Source organism: Callithrix jacchus, chromosome 8 (assembly GCF_049354715.1).
Source record: "Callithrix jacchus isolate 240 chromosome 8, calJac240_pri, whole genome shotgun sequence".
Lineage (NCBI taxonomy): Eukaryota > Metazoa > Chordata > Mammalia > Primates > Cebidae > Callithrix > Callithrix jacchus.
This window is the reverse complement of record NC_133509.1, coordinates 3,875,282-3,892,770: the sequence shown is the minus strand read 5'-3', so window position 1 is coordinate 3,892,770 and position 17,489 is coordinate 3,875,282. Positions and strand designations below refer to the sequence as shown.

Below are 17,489 nucleotides of genomic sequence, written 5' to 3'. Positions count from 1 at the left end.
CTCAACAGACCCCCATTTAATCTGTGCCCGGTGAGCACCGTGCTGAGGTCTATTCATACAGAATGAGCATTTGATGAAGCTTACAGACTAGTAGCAGAGACACATTTAAAATTTAATCACATGAACAAATATTTAACTTGTGAAGTTTATTTTAAAAAACAGAGAACTACAAAAGGAAATAATGAGGGGCCACAAAATGATCCCAGGGAACTAAAAAGCTGGAGGTTTGAATCAGTTCCTCGCGGTGCCTCGTGGACAGGTCGACAGCTTCATTTCAGCAACTCTGGTCCTTCTTGACTTCGGCCTTGCAAACTAACACCCCTTCTGCCTCTGCAGCAACTGCCCCCAACCCCGCCCGTGCCCATTTCCACCTTGGGAGTAGGCGTTAGATTAGCACAAAAGTTGTATTAATATTCTCTCCATGCAGAAACAAAGGCATGGGCGGGAGGTGGTTGTCTGTCCACAGTCACACGGCATGTTGAGACCAGAACCAGGACTCCTGAGTCTGGTTAGTTGCTGCTCCCCTACGCCCTATGACTCAGAGCTCACACGCTGACCCCTCTGGCTCTGGCTTCTTCCCCAAGAAATAATGAGAGGAAATGTCTCTTACACAAACATCTCCTAGAGAAATTCCTTTCGGAGCAGCCCCACTGTTAGGGGAAAACTTGGTCCTTTCTTGGAGACCCCTGATGAGTTCTGAGGTCCCTCTAGGATCCCACCGTTTAAAAATAATAACAATAGAATAAAATTAAATTAAAGTGAAAGAAGCCATTACAGGGCATACAGGAGATACCACCTTCAGGAGGGTCACTGCGGTGGCTCAGTGGCTGTGGTTTGTATTCTTCAGGAGGGTCGCTGCTGTGGCTCAGTGGCTGTGGTTTGTATTCTTCAGGAGGGTCGCTGCGGTGGCTCAGTTGCTGTGGTTTGTATTCTTCAGGAGGGTCACTTTGGTGGCTCAGTGGCTGTGGTTTGTATTCTTCAGGAGGGTCGCTGCGGTGGCTCAGTTGCTGTGGTTTGTATTCTTCAGGAGGGTCACTGCGGTGGCTCAGTGGCTGTGGTTTGTATTCTTCAGGAGGGTCGCTGCTGTGGCTCAGTGGCTGTGGTTTGTATTCTTCAGGAGGGTCGCTGCGGTGGCTCAGTTGCTGTGGTTTGTATTCTTCAGGAGGGTCACTTTGGTGGCTCAGTTGCTGTGGTTTGTATTCTTCAGGAGGGTCACTGCTGTGGCTCAGTTGCTGTGGTTTGTATTCTTCAGGAGGGTCACTGTGGTGGCTCAGTTGCTGTGGTTTGTATTCTTCAGGAGGGTCACTGTGGTGGCTCAGTTGCTGTGGTTTGTATTCTTCAGGAGGGTCACTTTGGTGGCTCAGTTGCTGTGGTTTGTATTCTTCAGGAGGGTCACTGTGGTGGCTCAGTTGCTGTGGTTTGTATTCTTCAGGAGGGTCACTTTGGTGGCTCAGTTGCTGTGGTTTGTATTCTTCAGGAGGGTCACTGTGGTGGCTCAGTTGCTGTGGTTTGTATTCTTCAGGAGGGTCACTGTGGTGGCTCAGTTGCTGTGGTTTGTATTCTTCAGGAGGGTCGCTGCGGTGGCTCAGTTGCTGTGGTTTGTATTCTTCAGGAGGGTCACTGTGGTGGCTCAGTTGCTGTGGTTTGTATTCTTCAGGAGGGTCGCTTTAGTGGCTCAGTGGCTGTGGTTTGTATTCTCACTGACCTGCCTTTCAGGTCACTATCAAGGAAGGAATGTATTTCTGGGTGTTTCTGATTTGTAGACCTTTTGCTAGCACAGCACATAACTAGTGGGACTTCAACCTGGGTCTTTTGACTCCAAGCCCAGTGCTTTTCAACTCCAGCATGTGCACAAATTCTGTTTGGGATGCATGGAGGTTGCAGAAATGGTGAATGTTTCACATGGTGATTTCCCATGGGTGGACGGAGCAAGGCAGATGGTCACTAATTTATTCAACAAACATTCCCTGAATGCCAGCAAGTCAGGTCTTGTGGATTTCCTGGTGAATGAGAGAAATTCAAGTCCCACCCTCATGGACCTAATTGTTCAGGAAATTCACATAATAAATGCATCACTACTCAGATAATGATTAATTACAACAGTGCTGTAAGGGTTTATACGCGGGGGTCTGGCCTGTATGAGAGGGAAGGCATAATAAAACCCGTGCTCCATCCTTCTAAATCAGGGCCACGTTCAGTCCTGACAGAACAGCACTGCCCCCTCCCCACCATCCAAAGTAGAAACCAGTGACCGGGGAGTCCTCACACCTGCTCATTCCTCATGGCCAGTCTGCATCAGATCCCCTTAGCTTTGCTCCCAAGCACCTTTGGACGTTTGCTCCGCTCGTCATCTCCGTTGCCCTGACTCCCCCAGCACGTGTCTGGAATGCCCCATTGTGGTACTGTGGTACCCGTTACCAGCGTGGCTGCCACCCACTGTGCACTCTGTTCTACAAAACACAGGGCAGTGATATTCTGCAAGGAAAACCTTCACCCTCACCCTCTACTCCCCTAACCTTTGACATCTTCACCCCCATCCCACACCTAAAACCTCCATGTCTTCTCTTCGCTCTTAGAATCAAGGCGAAGTTCTAGAGAACGGCTGCAAAGTCCTGGGCATCCCGCCCTTTCCTCTCTGACTCTGAACACAGCGTACCCTGCGCTCTGTTCCAGTCATCCCGCCATCTTTCCAGCGCGGAGATATGTTTTGTGGCCCTTCCTTGGGCTGCTCCTGTGCTTGGGAGGCTCCGATGTGTCCCTGGATGCCTGAAGCAGCTTTCCCAGACCTCGCTGACTAGGTCCAATTCCCTAATTATGGTTCTTTATAACACAAGTATCTGGCATAGTGGGAGCTCATCACAGCCGTATTGTTATGTTTTCCAACTGGCTTCTCTGCTTCCCTCCTCCAGACATAAGCTCCATAAAGACAGGGACATGTTTGTTTTGACACATCTATAACTTCTGGCTCAGGGTCTGGTACACAGTAAATAAGGAAAGAAAGACAGAGAACTCCCTGATGAAGTTTGGGCTGAGAGGTGAAAGACAAGAGGCATTCAGTGAGACACAGTCTGGGGAAGCGGGAATGTTCCAGTCATCTCCGTTGCCCTGACTCCCCCAGCACGTGTCTGGAATGCCCCATTGTAGTACTGTGGTACCCGTTACTAGTGTGGCTGCCACCCACTGCACTGCGTTCTACATAACACAGGGCAGTGATATTCTGCAAGGAAACCTTTACCCTCACCCTCTACTCCCCTAACCTTTGACATCTTCACCTTTATTTACTGTGTCCCAAAGGAAAAGCACGCGCATGGAGAGAACTCACGTGAACACCAACCCTCTCTCATTCTTTAGGGAAAAGAGGCAGCATCAGAGAAAAGCCGAATGAAGGCAGTGCCTTCCATCCTGAACAGGTGAGACGGACGCACTCTCAGTGAATGTGGGGATGGGAGTCCAGGCGAGGGGCTGTTTATAATGAACGCTTTGCGTGGATGGTCCCCACCCCTCCAACCCTCGCTCCCTCCCCAAGCTTCTTCACGACCACTTTCAGGCCCCCCATTCAACTCCCAGCATCCCGATGCTGAGGATGGTATCAACTCCCGATCGTGGACCTGTCCATCATCAAGGAAGAGAGCCCCTCCCTTTGCCCATTCACCAGAAACTATTTGATGTGTCTACTCCAGCACCAGTTTCAATGCCACAGGGCCTTGAATGCTGCACCCAGGGTGTCATCATGAACCAGACTCAGCACTGGGTTAAAAGGATTCTGCCATCTCAGCCCCTCACGTAGCTGGGACACGGTCAGGAAGCGGGCTCACATGTATACGTTGTATGCCATCTATATAGCATATTTTATGTAGCGTTGAAAGGCCAGAGTTAGTTCACAAGGCCAGGGTCATGCCAGTGTTTTCAAGGCTTCTTCGTAGACTAGACTGTGGCATTCTCAGAATAAGATTTAATCTGCTGAGTGGCACATTCCCCTGGGTAACTCAGGAGGAAACTAGTGACAGGCATGTCCCAGAGAACAGAGAACAGATGACAGGTGAAGCAGACATAGCCACTGCCCGCTGAGGGGGAAGCAGCAGAGGAATAGTCCGGTAGCATCTGCTGCTGCCCAAGGAGGCACGGAGGGCAGGACCAGGGCTCTGGTTTGTGGTTAAGCGGGTGAGGGTCCTGAGGCGTGGGGGCTGGGCTTTGGATGTGGGGAGTTGAAAGACGGGCCTGAAAGTGGTCGTGAAGAAGCACAGGGAGGGAGCAAGGGTTGGAGGGGTGGGGACCATCCACGCAAAGACCAATGAGAAGCCTGGAGGGGTGGGGACCATCCACTCAAAGACCAATGAGAAGCCTTAAAGCCGGACCCTCACTTCTGCTCAAGGGTTGGAGGGGTGGGGACCATCCACGCAAAGACCAATGAGAAGCCTGGAGGGGTGGGGACCATCCACTCAAAGACCAATGAGAAGCCTTAAAGCCGGACCCTCACTTCTGCTCAAGGGTTGGAGGGGTGGGGACCATCCACGCAAAGACCAATGAGAAGCCTGGAGGGGCGGGGACCATCCACGCAAAGACCAATGAGAAGCCTCAAAGCCGGACCCTCACTTCTGCTCAAGGGTTGGAGGGGTGGGGACCATCCACACAAAGACCAATGAGAAGCCTCAAAGCCGGACCCTCACTTCTGCTCAAGGGTTGGAGGGGTGGGGACAATCCACGCAAAGACCAATGAGAAGCCTGGAGGGGTGGGGACCATCCACGCAAAGACCAATGAGAAGCCTCAAAGCCCGACCCTCACTTCTGCCCACTGGGTACAGTTTGGGATGTTGCCTCGAACCTTCAGGGAAACAGCTGCTTGTAACTCATCTGCAGGCAGCATGTGAACTGTCCGTGGGAAGCAGACATGGTGACCGGGAGGTATTGCAGCTACCAGCAGATTTCCAAGGACCCCCGATTCCCCAGTAGAATCACTTTGGGTTCCTTCCTGCAACCATTATGGAGGGTGAAGACTGCGGACCAGCAACGGGGCCCAGAGGCTGAGCAGACAGTACAGCCCCTTCCTTCGAGATTCCCCTTTCCTTGGCCGGTTCTAAGGGAGAATCGCTGAGCCACAGAAAGGAGGGACCTGTTACAGGTTACAGGTTCTTTTTTTTTGAGACGGAGTTTCGCTCTTGATCTCGGCTCACCGCAACCTCCGCCTCCTGGGTTCAGGCAATTCTCCTGCCTCAGCCTCCTGAGTAGCTGGGATTACAGGCGTGAGCCACCATGCCCAGCTAATTTTTTGTATTTTTAGTAGAGACGGGGTTTCACCATGTTGACCAGGATGGTCTCGATCTCTTGACCTCGTGATCCACCCGCCTCGGCCTCCCAAAGTGCTGGGATTACAGGCTTGAGCCACCGTGCATGGCCTAGGTTACAGGTTCTAAGGCCATGTAGCAGAAGGAAATTTTGGGTTCATAATGTAGCAAAATGACCAGGTGGCTCAAACGGTGTAACTGGGGGAATTGCAGAGTGGGGCCCCAGAGGTGCGGAGATCGATCAGGTGGCTGTTTTAGTCCCTGCTCAATCCACTGGAGTCCATTCAAGGGTGATGAGAAGCCATCAGCAGGCTGTAAGCAGTGAAAGCCACAATCTGATCTGCATTTTCCGATCATCTCGGCTGTGACTGAAGACTGGATTATAGTGAGCACGAACTGGTCAGCAGGAAGCTGCCACTGTACCCAGGTGAGAGGAGATGATGCCTGGACTGGGAGGTGGCAGAGGCACGTGGAGAGAGGAAGTCGCCTCCTCTTCCATCACCCAGCAGTGATAAATCATCACAGTGGCTGGGAGAAGCAGGTTTCTGACTTACACAAACTGGATAGTGGGTGGCACCATTATCTGGGCTCTGGGACACTGGAGGAGGATCAGATTCAGGGCGAGGGGGAGCTGTCAGGTCCTATACTCTTTGAAGGAAACCATGGATATGGCTATTCCTCAGGAGAATCCCACAAGCAGCTTCCTGGTGGCAGCTGTCCCCGTTGACCTTAGTGACTTCCTTCCTCTGCACGGGTTGGTGTGGAAGTGGGTGCCCGTGGGACCTGGGGCTGCTCTTTTGCTGGTGAAAGGCCTGGTTCTCACTTCCTCCTCGGCAGGCCCTCTGAAGTGGCAAGTTTGGGAATGTGGCATAATGGCCTTTCTTCGTCCGTCCCGTATTTCTCTTTGCCTGTGGATCAACCTCCCCAACAGGATGGTGATCACATCAGTTTCAGCAGAATAAATTTGCCAAGTACTTGGCTTGGGGGTCGGCGCTGTGCTTAGTTCTCTAGCCTTATTCAAAAGCCAAGGGAAGACCGAGTCCTCCTTCCTTAAAAAGTTTAGATCTCTGTGACCTCAGGTACATTCTGGGGATGGGCCTTCTGGTCAGTATGATAAAGAACAGGATAAACAGTTACGGACATTATATTAAGAATGTCTAATGAATGCCAAAGAAGGGCCAACTTATTTGTGTTTTTTTTTTTTGACAGAGTTTCGCTCTTGTTACCCAGACTGGAGTGCAATGGCTCGATCTCAGCTCACCGCAACCTTTGCCCCCTGCTCAGCCTCCTGAGTAGCTGGGACTACAGGCACACACCACTACGCCCAGCTAATTTTTTTTGTATTTTTAGTACAGACGGGGTTTCGCCATGTTGGCCAGGATGGTCTCAATCTCTTGACTTCGTGATCCACCCGCCTCGGCCTCCCAAAGTGCTGGGATTACAGGTTTAAGCCACCGCGCCCGGCCTTTTTTTTTTTTTTTTTTTTGAGATGGAGTCTCACTGTGTCACCCAGGGTGGAGTGCAGTGCTGTGATCTCGGCTCACTGCAACCTCCACCTCCCGGGTTCAAGCAATTCTCTTGTCTCAGCCTCACAAGGAGCTGGGATGACAGGCACGCGCCACCACGCCCAGCTATTTTTTGTGTTTTTATAAGACATGGGGTTTCACCATGTTGACCAGGATGGTCTCCATCTCTCAACCTCATGATCCACCCGCCTCGGCCTCCCAAAGTGCTGGGATTACGGGCGTGAGCCACCGCACCCAACCTGTTGTGCTTTTTGGACTCAGAGTCCAAGCACCTTGTCTGTTGCTGTTTCCCATTTCCACAGGCCGCGTCCACCTTCTCTCCGAGGCCTCCCCGTTCCACTCTAACAGCTTCACACCCATGTCCTTCCTCCGTCTTTCCTTGGCATCTTTCAGGTTTCAGGTCTCAGTGGCTGCCTCCCTGACTTCCAGATCTATCCTTCGCTGCCCAGTCCTCCCCTCCCCTCCCCTCCCCTCCATGCTTTCCTCCTCCCCTGTCACCATTTGCTGTCTATCACCCTCCTTTCTGGCTCGCTGATGCTGGAAACATTTCAGGAATTTTTAATTGAAAATACCATGAGAACTGTTATCACCTCAGTTTCACCAGGGAGAGAACCGCGGCTCAGGGATGATGATGGGTCACTCCCGGGGCGGGTGCAGTTTAATATCTCACCCAGGTTGACCGGGCAGCTGGGCTCTGCAAACCTGGGCCCCGGCTGGAATGTGAGAATGAGGTACAGTGTGACAGGAAACAGGGTGTGCTACACAACCAAAAATTCCTATACGGTCTGAGTGGGTGGGAGAGACGTCCAGGAAGACGAATCCGTTAAAAGGAATAAAACAAAGAATTCTACCATTGCCCCCCTCCAACTGTCCCCCACAAAAATGGCTGTGAGAGGAAGCAGGTGCCACTTGAAACTGGCAGAAGGCTCTGGGGCTCCGTCCTCCCTGCCTGGAGCAGTCGGTGCCCTCCCTCTGTTCTTGCAGCTGTCCCAGCCCCTGACTCTGTGCAGCCTGGGTCAGATGAGCTCAGCCTCCTTTGATCTCCTCCCCTGTGAGGTCACCAGCTCCCTCACCACCACCCCAGGTCTCAGGTCAGCCTTCACATCTGTCAGGGCCTCAAAAACAAGGAGGCCAAGGACGATGAAGGCAACAGCGGCCGCGGCAGGGAATGGGCTGGCCCCGTTCTTACATCACTCTATGCCAGAATCAAAGAATCCTATCTGCAACCCCTGTTGACCAGGGCAAGACAGCCGGAATACTGAGACTGCAGGGAGAGCTGGCGACGCTCTGGCTCCTCACTCCTCCCCGGCATCCTCAGTTAGAGTAGAGGCTGTGGCTCAACAATCCTAGACTCCCAGAACTGGAAGGAACCAGAGAGGGTCTTTCCTCCTCAGGTCCTCAGCCTGTGCCCTGGATTCAGAGGAGGTGTGGACAAGCAAGCCCTCTGACCAACCCCCTTCAGCCACTTTATCTTTCTCCTAGAATGAGTTCTTGTGCAACATGTCGAGAAAGGATTCCACTGCCGAAAAGACAAACGGAGTAAAAATTTGCAATCTATCAATCCAGTCCAAGCCTTTCCCATCTGTGCATATACTTAGGTCCAGAGAAGTGCAGTGACGAGCCAACATAATACAGCAGTGACTGTGTAGCCAGCCCAGCCTTGGGTCTCCTGCCCTCAGCTGATCTCTGCTGTGACTGCAAATCACGGAGGAGGAGCAAGGTCACACAGCCTGGGCAAGGCTGACGGGAGGAAATTTGCTCATGGCCGCCTCCCAGATGGACCCTCTGAGCTGCAGTGACTTGAGGTAGGAATAAAGGGCCAGAAGGCCTATTTCGTTTCCCAGAGGCCTAAAGCTATGACTTTTCAGGTCTAGAGAGTCCGTATCACTTCTGAGATAAAGCATCATTGTCATTTCCCTCTGAGCTGCTGGGATTGACAAAGCCACTTCTACCACCACATAGATTAGCTGCACCTACAAGCTGAGAAACCTTATTCCCAGAGCCAAGTATCCCGGAAATCACTTAAAAACAAAGAAAGAAGGAGAGAGAGGTGGGGGTGGGGAGCGGGAGAAATAAGAAGAGGGAGTGAGGGAGAAGGGAAGGAAAAAAACACATTTGCCTAATGGGCCATATGACCCCTTATTCTTGAAGAATCATCTAAAAAACTGGGGAGGTAACCAGATGCATTTAGCTGGCTCTCACTGGAGGCCGAAGCTCTGCTCTGAGCTCTTGTGGGGTATTTTCATCTGTTAATTTTCTAAAAGGCGATAAAAACAGGGAAAATGAAAACCCAGTGAGAAGACATTCAGCTGAAAGGGTGCTGTGGAAGGAGATGTCAGGGAGGCCCAAACATCTGGGAAGGGAGATGGCAGGACCCAGGGTGTCGGTGAAGACACTGCCAGCGTGTGACCGGAAAGGGCAAGCGCGCCTCCCCAGGGCTGGGGCCGAGCCAGGGCAGCCCTCCTCTCCCGCCCCCAGTCAGTCCTCACCCAGCCAAGCATGAGCAAGTCTGCTAGCAATGGTGTTTTCTTTTTCCTGAAATAAAATATCATCACCTGATCTTAGCTAAGTAACTGTGAACTTGTAAAAGTCTGTTTGTTGTTCCCCAGAGACCCATTCGAGTGGTTTTTCAGATGAATTTGTTCATGCAAACACGTTGCAATGTTTCCCTTCCACAATCCTGTCACAGGTGAGTAAACTAAGGCGCATAAATGGAGGGACATGAGTGGCAGAAACCCCCGCTGGTCCTTCCTTCCAACCTGGGACGTTTGCAGGCCTTTCCCAAATCTAGGACGCTTGCACAACTCCCAGCCTGGGTGTTTCCAGCTCCACCCAGACCGTCAAGCCCAGGTGTCTGGTTTGGCTGGGAAACAGCACCCTGTCGATAACTAGTAAGTACTTTCACAGCTTGTTAGGGGCAAGTACCTTTCAGTCCAGAAAACTAGGAGTTCAGGAGACCGAAACCCACGACTCAGAGTTCTAAGGATTTGCAGGTATTTTGAGACATAATACGTTTGGGATTTAGTTTTCACTCTGCTAACGAATGAAACACGCTGCTGTGGCTCCTTCTCTGCCTCCCTTGAGGTTTGATCTCACTCGAGTATACCCAGAGATGTGTTAATTATGTAATTACTCAACTAATATTAATTATAATGACACGCTCTACAGCATAACACGTTACATAATATCATGCAATATCATATAACCACAATATATAATTATAAATATGTTAATAAATATGTAAATAAGCACAGCTGTCATTAATGACCCTTTTATTTCTGAAGAATCATCTCTAAAATGCAGAGGGAACCAGATACGTTCAGCTGCCTCTCACTGTAGGTCAAAGCTCCATTCTGAGCTCTTGTGGGGTATCTTCATCGGATAATTTTCTGAAAGGCGAGAAAAACAGGGAAGACGAAAACCCGGGAAGAAGACATGAAGCTGAAAGGGTGCTGTGGGAGACAGTGTCAGGGAGGCCCCACATCGGGAGGCAGATGATTAAGTGTTCACCGCAGTGAACATTAAGAAAATATCCAGCACTGGGTGCAAAGCAGGGTTCCTGGTGCTGTAGATACGTGCTGGGGTGGGGAGTCGCCAGGCTGAATGAGACCCTGTAAGACGGTATTGGCTGAGGGGCAAAGCCAGGAGGAAACCATGCACCCACCACTGCCCTCTCCTAATCACTGAGCTGGAACTGCCCCCGGGAGGCTGCTTCCAAGTTCTGGGCCACCAGTGTGATGATGTGAAGGACTCTTGGGGATATATGGTAAAAAGTTTTTAGTGTTGGGAAAAAGGCCATAAGGAAACCGCCCTTCCTCACCTCCACCCCCTCCCTGCCCATTTCTACTCTGTGATAGAAAATAATCCTTTTCCTTTTGGACACAGACAGTCTTAAATATGGCGACTTTCAAACAAATGTGGAGCAGGAAGAGAAAAGGTAAAAAGAACCACGTACATTACAAAGGAGGCCACTTGCTTCTAAGGGATGTGCTGTCCCAGGACAAGGGAGGAGGTAACTGGCTGTCAGGGAGCAGGGAGTCGGGAGTTTCTCGAGGTGGGAGGTTAGGACCAGCCCAGGCTGGAGGCCGACCTGAGGAGGACACTTCAAGACGCTGAGGAGGGAACATCCAGTAGAATGGACGACGGACCGCAGCCCTGGAAACCCAGGGGCTCTGGGGCATCCTGTGTCTGCTTCTAACTTGCCCTTTAGTGCGGGAATAGTGACTTCTCCCTGGCCTCTTCTTCCTTGGTGAAATGTAAAACTTTATTCTTTGGACTGGGCTTCCTGCTCTAAATTCTGAGATCTTTTTTAGACCCTAGCAAGAAAGGATATCAGTGTCCTGGCTTAGGAAAGAGGAGAGACACTGCAAAACTCTGGCTCAGAAACACATTTGGGAAACCAAGAGAGAGCTCATTTGGAAGCAGGAGAAATCGGTTCTGGCTCCACCGTGGCTCTGCACTTGGTCTGGACTCGAGCCTATCAACTCACCCCTTTGAGTCTCTGTTACTCATCTGAAAAATTAGAGTATTGATCTCTAAACATTTTATGGCTATTTTCAACAATTTTTTAAAGCAAGATAAATTTTTTTTTTTTTTTTTTTTTTTTACTAATTATCCATATATGACAGAAAAAATAGAACTTCCCTGGTTGAAGTGATGGAGAAGGTTCTGGAATCCTCTCCACTGATAGCGCTGCCCCAACCCAAAGACAACAGCCTAGGTACCTCCAAGCAGTTTGGAAACACAGACCGAACCTGCACGTAACCCTGTGACTTTGGGGAGTCCTTTCATTTTTCTTGGGTCTCCGTTCCTCCATCACACACGGGCATAAGAATTCCTGTTCTAATGAGTGCCTGGTGACTAGGGTGAAAAGGACACACGGTAAGTGAAAGGTAACTTGACACAGACTCTCAAGTGCTGTATCAATGTACACAGTCAATGCAGGCCTGTTTTCAACCCTTTCATCAATCCTGCGGGTCTAGACGCCAAGTCCTCTCAAGAGCAGTCCCAGAGTACGTGGCGATGGAATGAAAAGTTGAAAAATACAAGCAGCACAGCGCTTCTTTGTCCCTTCTGTTCCACCCACAGCATGGGATAAGGCAGACAGCCCCAGAAACCGGAGGCAGCGCCTGCCAGGTCAGGATATGAGGCCTGGCATCATATCCAGCCATGATTAGAGCTACACCAAGATGGAAGGCAGGGCCCTGCTGCCCGCACACTTACCCGTGCAGGGGTCAATGAACAGTGCAGATCAAAGAGACCCTCCTGCAGGAGGAAAAGGCTTATCTGGGCTGGGACAAGTGAGTAAACCTTCTAAAAAGAGGCTGGATACAGGCCCGTCATGGTGGCTCACACCTGTAATCTCAGCACTTTGGGAGGCCAAGGCTGGTGGATCACCTGAGGTTAGGACTTTGAGACCAGCCTGGCCAACAGGGTGAAACCCCATCTCTACTAAAATACAAAAATTGGGCCAGGCACAGTGACCCAAGCCTGTAATCCCAGCACTTTGGGAGGCTGAGGTGGACGAATCACAAGGTCAAGAGATCGAGACCATCCTGGCCAACATGGTAAAACCCCATCTCTACAAAAATTCAAAAATTAGCTGGGCGTGGTGGCATACACCTGTAGTCCCAGCTCCTCGGGAGGCTGCGGCAGGAGCATTGCTTGAACCCAGGAGGCAAAGTCCGCAGTGAGCTGAGATCATGCCACTGCATCCAACCTGGTAACAGAGTGAGACTCAGTCTCAAAAAATATATATAAACAAAAATTAGCTGGGTGTGGTGGCACTTGCCTGTAGTCCCAGCTACTTGGCTGAGGCAAGCGAATTGCTTGAACCCAGGAGTTGGAGGTTGCAGTGAGCTGAGATTGCCCCACTGCACTCCAGCCTGGGCGACAAAAGCGAAACTCTGTCTCAAAAATAAAAGTGAGGGGGTAGCTGTGCCTCACTGTAAAATATTTCCAAGTTCCTTTGATGAGCACTTTTGTTGGAGATTCCTCTGCCCCCTGACCCATATACCCTGGAAACAGTGTCCAACAGAAGAGTTGAGATCCCCCCAGGGTCTGCCTCCTTACTTTCCTGCCCAGGCCCTAGCATTTGCCTTCCTGGTCTGTACCCACTCTGTTCCTTGTGCCACCCCTCATTCATCATGTGTACTGGTAATGACTGAACTCACGCTCCTAAGACTCCCAGGATGGGAGGAGGTGGGTTTTGCTTACCCTGCTCTTCGCTGCCCTCACTCTTTTACTCCTCTTGCTTCAAACAGGCTCCTGCTGGCTTTAATTAAGCCTGTGGAGCCTCCCTCAGGGCTGGCCCTCATGAAATGAGGTGACCCAGCTCACCAGGGCTGCTCCCCAGAGGCCCCTCAGCCCCTCAGGCTTATCACAACAATTTCTGCTCCACATTTTCCACTGAACAGTGCAACCTGAACAGGAAAACATGGTCTGCAAGTGCAGGAGCCAGCCAGGGTCTCAAACAAGAAGGCTCCAGATGCTCTCGTTGCCCAAAGGGCTCAGCTGTTGGATACATTGCCAGTGAGGAACTTAGCTTTTCAATACCAAGGAAAATGGCCCCTGGGCAGAATCATAAAAAGCCAAGTACCACAGTCAGCAGAGCTTTGGGCCGCTGCTTTTTCATGGGTCTTTAGGAACGAATCCTTGGTGTCCAGCTCTACGGGAGTCCCCATCACCTACTCAGTGAAGCCTCTACTTGGAAATCAGGAATTTAAGACCCTCCACAATCTTCCTCCCTCTTCTCTTCCAGGGTTTTAACCTAGAATTCTTGTACAGATCCTCAGGTCTTGCAAAAAGAAGTCGCTGGGGAGTGCGGTTTAGTGGTTCTGTCAGTCAGAACAGGATACATCATGCCGCAGTAACAAATAGCCCCACAATCTAAGTGACTTCACAGGCAAAAGTTTATGTTCCACACATCCTGTTTGTCCCATATGGATGGTGAGGCCACTGTTTCTCACAGTCAGGAACTCCGGCTGACAGAAGCTCCGCCCTTTTGTGACGGGACCATGTGGAATACCCACAGTCTCCTTAGTCATCATAGCAGGCGAGAGACTGGGGGACTGGGCATATGAATGCCACTGCCTCTGCCATGGTATTTAAGGGTACAAACACTGGAGTCAGACACAGTTTCACCACTCACTAGTTGTGGACCTTGGTCAACTTAACCTGATTATCTTTTCATTTTAAAATTAAGGTATAATATACATACCCTAACCCTCTACAGTGCACAGTTTTGTGAGTTTTGACAAACACATACACTGCTATAACTACCACCGCAAATCAGACACAGAAATGTTCTTCCCCTCAATGATCCTCACGCCCTATCATAGTGGACTTCTCCCCACTCTTCAGTTCCTGGCAACCGCTGATTTGTTTTCTGTCCTTAAACCACTGATCTATTTCCATAAACAGAATCATATAATCTGTATCACTGATGTCTGGCTCAGCATCACACACCCGAGAGCCATCCATTTCGTTGTGTTGCTAATGTATTCCTATGCATTGCATTCCTTTGCATGGATGTACCACAATTTGCTTACTCATTCATTACTCGAAGGAAATCCGGTTTTAGTTTTTGCCAATTAATTATAAAACTGCTATAAACATTTGTGTACAAGCTATTGTCTGAACATTATCATTTCACTTGGGTAAGTATCTTGAAGATTTCTGGATAGCATATGTATACGTTTAACATTTTAAGAAACTGCCAAACTCTCTTCCAAAGTGGCTGGACCATTTTACGTTTCTATGAGAAACGTATGAGAATTTCAGTTACTCAGCATCTTTGCCAAAAGTAGTTATTTAGGGTTTGCCATTGTTGTTAGCCTCTCTAATGGTGGGTAATTGTATCACATTGTGGTTTTAACCTCTACTGTTTTTTTAAGTTTCTGTAGCATCTTCTAAATTACCATACCTTCTGAAAATACAGTTTTCTGTTTAACTTCTTATCCTACTCCATTTCCCAAATGATTTATAATGTTGAGCATCTTTTTATGTACTTATTGCCACCTGTATGTCAGGTAAGTAAAATATTTGTCAAATCTTTCCCCAATTTTTTTATTGTTTTCTAAATTATTAACTTTTGAGAGTTCTTTGTGTGGATTTAAGTCCTTTAATCAGATACATGACTTGCAATATTCTCTCCCAATTCATGACTTGACACAATCTTCTGACAATATCTTTCAAAAAGCAAAATTTTTAAAATTTTGATTAAGTCCAATTTATCAGTTTTTTTCTCTTAACTGGATCATGCTTCTTGGTGTTATATCTAGAAAATTCAAATTAGCAAAGCTTTTCTCCCAGTTTTTCTTCTTAAACTTTTATGGTTTTAGCTGTTACTCTGTCCATTGTCAATTTTGAGTTAATTTTCATGTCACAAGATATGAACGTAACTTCAGTTATTTCATATGGTTATCGGTTTGTACAGTACCATTTATGTGAAACATTCACTTCCCTTTTCCCCTTTAAAAAATCAATTTATGTAAATGTATGGGTCTATTTTATGATATTGGTCTATATGTCTGTTCTTCTGTAAGTAACATACTGTTTTGATTATTGCAGCTTTATGAAATATCTTGAAATCAGCTTAACGTGAGTATTCAACTTTATTTCTCTTTAAAAAACTGTTTCAGCTATTCTAGTTCCTTTGCCTTTCCATAAAAAATGAATAAACTTGTTTATTTCCACACACACACAAATTCACTGATACAGATTTTGATGAAAATGACATTAAGCTTATAGATCTATCTGGAGTCAATGAATATCTTAACAATAGTGAGTTTTCTAATCCATGGACATGGTTTATCTCTCCATTTATCTAGGTATTCTTTGATTTCTTGTATCAGCGTTTTGTAGTTTTTAGTGTGCTTCATAGCTTTTTGTGTGCTTGTGTATACAGATATTACACACATTTTGTAAGATTTACATTTATATACTGTATGTATTTTAGTGATATTACACACTCAGTTATTAGTCTACTGGTTTTTAACAGTTTCTGTAGCATCTTCTCCATTACCTTCTGAGAACAGTTTTCTGTTTAACTTCTTATCCTATTGCATCTCATTGCATCTCTGGTAGAATTTGAATGACAGTGTTCAAAGCAGACATATCTACCCTGTTTTTAATCTTAGGGGAAAAGTATTCAGTCTTTCTCCCTTAAGTAACATGTTAGCTGTTGGTTTTCCATAGATGGGTTTTATGAGGAGGAGGACATCACCTTCCATTCTAGTTTAACGGTAGTTTTTATCATAAATTGATGTATATGTAAATTTTTTGTGTCTATGGAGATGATTATATAGTATTCATTTTTCACTCTGTTAACAGAATTAATTACATTGATTTTTGGATTACCTTGCATTCCTCAAATAAACCTCAGTTTTAAAATATTAAGGTTTTTCCATCCATGTTAATGAGAGTATTGGTCTGTAGTTTTGTGATGTCATTTTTTAGTTTTCTTATCAGAGTAATCTTGGTACCATAGATTGAATTGGAAAATGCTCCCTTCTCTTCAAATTCCTCAAAAAAATTACGTAGAACTTGTATCATTTTTTTCTTAAATGTTTAGTAGAATTCCACAGTAAATCCATCTGGACTTTAAGGTGTTTGTTTTTGTGGTAGGAAGGTTTAAGACTACAAATTCCATTTATTTCACTTACGCAGATTTTCAAGTTTTCTATTTCTTATTGAGTAAGCTTTGGTTATTGTGTTCTTCAAGGATTTTTTCCATTTTATCAACATTGTCAAATACATTAGCTTAATTTTGTTCAAAATATTTTAATTATTACTTAATGTCATTAAACCTTGAAGTTATGATGCCATATTTATTCCTGGTAATATTGTGTTATCATTTTTTTCTTTTAATTAGTCTGGGTAAAGGTTTGTTACTTTCACTGAACACTTCAAAGAACCAACTTTTGTTTCATTGATTTCCTCTATGTATTTTCTTTATTTCATTGATTTCTGCTCTTATCATTATTATTGTTTGTTCTTCTTTTCCCTAGTTTTCTAATATGGAAGCTTAAACCATTTATTTGAGGTCTTTGTTTCTACTATATGAATAATAGCTTATAATATTGGCATACAGGCCGGGCACGGTGGCTCAAGCCTGTAATCCCAGCACTTTGGGAGGCCGAGGCAGGTGGATCACGAGGTCAAGAGATCGAGACCATCCTGGTCAACATGATGAAACCCCGTCTCTACTAAAAATACAAAAATTAGCTGGGCGTGGTGGCGAGTGCCTGTAATCCCAGCTACTCAGGAGGCCGAGGCAGGAGAATTGCCTGAACCCAGGAGGCGGAGGTTGCGGTGAGCCGGGATCGCGCCATTGCACTCCAGCCCGGGTAACAAGAGCGAAACTCCGTCTCAAAAAAAAAAAAAAAAAAAAAAAAAAAAAAAAAATTGGCTTACAAACTTCCCTCTAAGCACCAATTTAACTGTATCCCACAAATTTTGATATGCTCTGTTTCCATTTTCATACAGTTGAAATTCTAATTTCTGTTTTAATTCCTTTTTTCATCTATGGACCCATGGATAATTCAGAAGTGTGTTATAGTTTCCAAATAGTACGGGACTGTTTTCAGGTATTTATTGTTTCTCATTAATTTCATTGGGGTGTGAGAACAAACTTTGTAGAATTATAATCCTCTTAAATGTACCGCAATTTGTTTAATGG

The 17,489-nt window shown here is 47.3% G+C and overlaps 1 long non-coding RNA gene across 1 annotated transcript; it reads left to right on the top strand.

Annotated features, from left to right (window-relative positions):
- Window positions 1–3,127: 3,127 nt before the first annotated feature.
- LOC118144770 (uncharacterized) lies at window positions 3,128–16,098 on the top strand. Its single transcript, XR_004729496.3, has 3 exons — window positions 3,128–3,410; window positions 8,407–8,613; window positions 9,418–16,098. It is a non-coding gene; the product is annotated as an uncharacterized LOC118144770 (long non-coding RNA).
- Window positions 16,099–17,489: the final 1,391 nt, after the last annotated feature.